Here is a 3,400-nt window from a genome sequence, read left to right on the forward strand (position 1 = left end):
ATGAATATTGTAAATTTTATTGAATCTAGAAAGATCAAGTCACATATTGCAAATTTAACAAACAAAAATAACCCATAAATTTAATGAAAAAAAACTGAAAAAAAAAAAATAAAAAAGAAGAAGAAGAAGAAAAAGAAAGGAACAATTAGAGATTATCCCTACTAATTGCAATCCCAACTATTCTGGTTTAGGAGGGTATGCACGGTACATATGGTGCGGTTATTGAACAAATTAATTTGCCACGTACCGCATCTTAGGGGTTAGTTACCCCTTTCACTATAAAGATAGTTTGTTTTTTTAAGTGTCAAAACTCTTAAAAGAAAAAGTATGAAAAACCCTTAAAAAAATTATTTTGGGGCTTTGTATTACTCTTGTTGACTTTTGAAACAAATTTCCTCAAAAAAGAAATTTGGACGGCCTACATAACCCTCAAAACAAGTACTTTATCTTTATGGACGAACCATCAACTCTTGAAAAGTTAAAAATAGTCAAGAATAAAGAGATTTAAAAGTACAACTTTCGATAAATAATGTTATTTAAGGGTCTCCTAACCATCAAAATAAGATTTTTCTTTATAATAATAATATTGAAAAAAAAAAAAAAAACAGTAAACCACTGTCATGCACATATACTTTAAAGAACCACACGGCAAAAAAATATAGATTATACCAACACAATATTTTATAGCTGGGTCCAAGTCTCTTTCAATGTGTACTACAACCACAGATACATCAAAACACCACATATTACAAAGCCCACATATTTGGAAGAGAGAGACATTGATTACAATTCTATATTTCAAATAGATACCATCTTAAAAAAAATCATATTTCAAAACCAAAAACTGCCTGTATCTTATGGAGATCCCGCTATCCCCTCTCAGTATTCTCCACCACAATCAGATTCCCTTATCTGCAATCAAAAACAATCCAAACATTTAAAAAAAAAAAAAAAAAAAAAACTATTCCCTCGTTTGGAAGGAGGGAATGGAATGGAAATAAATTAAAAAATATTTTTAGAATATTTTTTCCTTCCTTTGTTTAGGAGTTTTAGTGGAGGGAATAGAAAATTTATTCCCATGTTTGGGAGTTTAAGTGGGAGAGAATGGAATAGGTAGGAGGGACAGTCATTCCTCTCTATTCCCTTTAAAATCTCAAATTTTCATTCCCCTTGAAATTTGGAGGAATGGGAGGGAATAAAATTAGATTTAATAATTTTTTTACTAAAACTCCCAAAATACCCCCTATATATTCAACTATTTATTTTAAAATATGGGGTCGAATAGTAATATTATCATAAAATGATTCCATTCCATTCCTTCCAAGTTACTCCCAAACAAAATTACTTGCATTCCATTTATTTTTATTCATTTCCATTCCTTTATTTTAAAACATCCAATCAAGGTTACTTAATTACATTCCATTTCATTTTTTTCCATTCTGTTCTCCTACTTAAGTACATTCCATTTCATTCATTTCCATTCCCTTATGATCATTCTGGTCCATTCCATTCCGTTCCCCTATGAACTCCCAAATGAGTCCTAAAGAAAACAATAAAGGGAAAGGTTTTGCAGTATGCAGCAAAACCTTTTCCAACAATAAAAGTCTCACACAACAAAGCAAGAAAATAAAAATATACAATTTAAATCCTATAAGTAATAAATTAAATCCTCATCTCTAATAAACTCCATGATCTCAATCCTTGTTAAACTCCAAACACAAATGCAATATCATTACAAGTTTTTAAGTTGGCCGTTGATATGGTAGAGAAAATAATTTTTTTATTATTACATTTGACACATCAAAATTTCAATTCAAGAGATATTGACAATAACTAAATTGACACAACATTAAAAGGTTAGGGGCCAAACTAACACAATTGAAAGGTTAAGAATCAAATTAACTTCCGGTGTAATGTATAAGGACCAACTACGCAATTTACCCAATTATTTTTCTATAAAGAAATTAATGCCTATGTTTTAATTCAAATTATATCACCATAATCATTGGAACCATACATTTGGATTCAAATTAATGCCTATGTTTGGATCCCTCCTTACACTAAAAATGAATTGGTGTCTTGGTCTGATGATAAAAAATATTATTAAGAGCGAACGTCATAGGTTGAAACTCTCTAAAAAAAAAAATTATTTATTTTAGTAGAATCATAACAATTTGAGTATGGGTATCTACCCATGACCCATGCTATGAAATGTTTAGGAGATTAAATTGGCATTATTACTTCATATTATAGTAGGAAATAAAAAATAATAGCATATTAATTAGGAGATTCATATGGCAATGGAAAGAGTTTTAATAGGTATCATTGTTATATGCTTTCATAACATGAAAATGCTAATAAATAAATTTTCTAACATACCTTTTATTTTATTTATTTATTTTTTGGGGCGCATAAAGTGTATACTAGGGGACCATTTATCAAAAAGTAGTTGGCATACTAAATAACTACTATTAGGATAATTTACACATAGCACTTTCATTTTGTGACACTTACCTTCCTTATGGTTTACTTATAAAACATTTACCTCACTTGTGATTTCTTTATGAGCTATTTCACTAACTTTTAACGGATTTAAGTATGTAACAAGTGGAAACATCACATAACACACACATATATACTATATATATATATAACTTTTGTAGTAAAATTAAAAAAAAAAAAAAAAAAACTTGTGTTTTATTTTATATATAATTTTTATTTTGAAAATCTAATTTATAAATAGAGAAAGCAATTTGAAAATCAATAGAAGAGTAGTCTTATTTTTTAGACAATGTTTTAGTGGGAGCTAGAGTTGTATTTTTACCGAATTGTCTTTTAATTTAATTTGTCTCTACTTAAACTATTAAACATAGGGGTATAGGAGTATTTTTGAACAAAAAATATGAGGATCCCAAACAAGAGAATTCCCAGTAGTAATATATATATATATATATTTATAGAACCACACAAAGTCATTAATGTGAATATCAAATGATATTTTTAAAAAGAAAACTCATAAAACATTTGCATATTCACTATATATATATATATATATATATATATACATATCTTTTAAGGATATTTTGAATGAATAAGTTGTTAAAATTCCACGAATGAACCAAATATTCTTAATTGTTAGATTAACACGAAATACAACTTCTGCAAATTATGTTCTTAGGTGATTATCCCAAATTTGATTTCTTATTACACAAATTTTACGAAGAATAAATTATTAGATAAAGAATTTAATGTCATGTTAAGTAACTTTTGCTTTTAGGACAAAGTTTAGCTACATAATTGGTTACAACCTTACTCAATATTTTTTTTATTAGAGGTGAATTTTGATAAATCCACTATTGGATTACATCTTCTTCTTTTTTTTTTTTTTTTTTTTTTTTTT

This window comes from Quercus suber, unplaced genomic scaffold, assembly GCF_002906115.3.
Source record: "Quercus suber isolate HL8 unplaced genomic scaffold, Cork oak 2.0 scaffold_92, whole genome shotgun sequence".
Classification (NCBI taxonomy): domain Eukaryota; kingdom Viridiplantae; phylum Streptophyta; class Magnoliopsida; order Fagales; family Fagaceae; genus Quercus; species Quercus suber.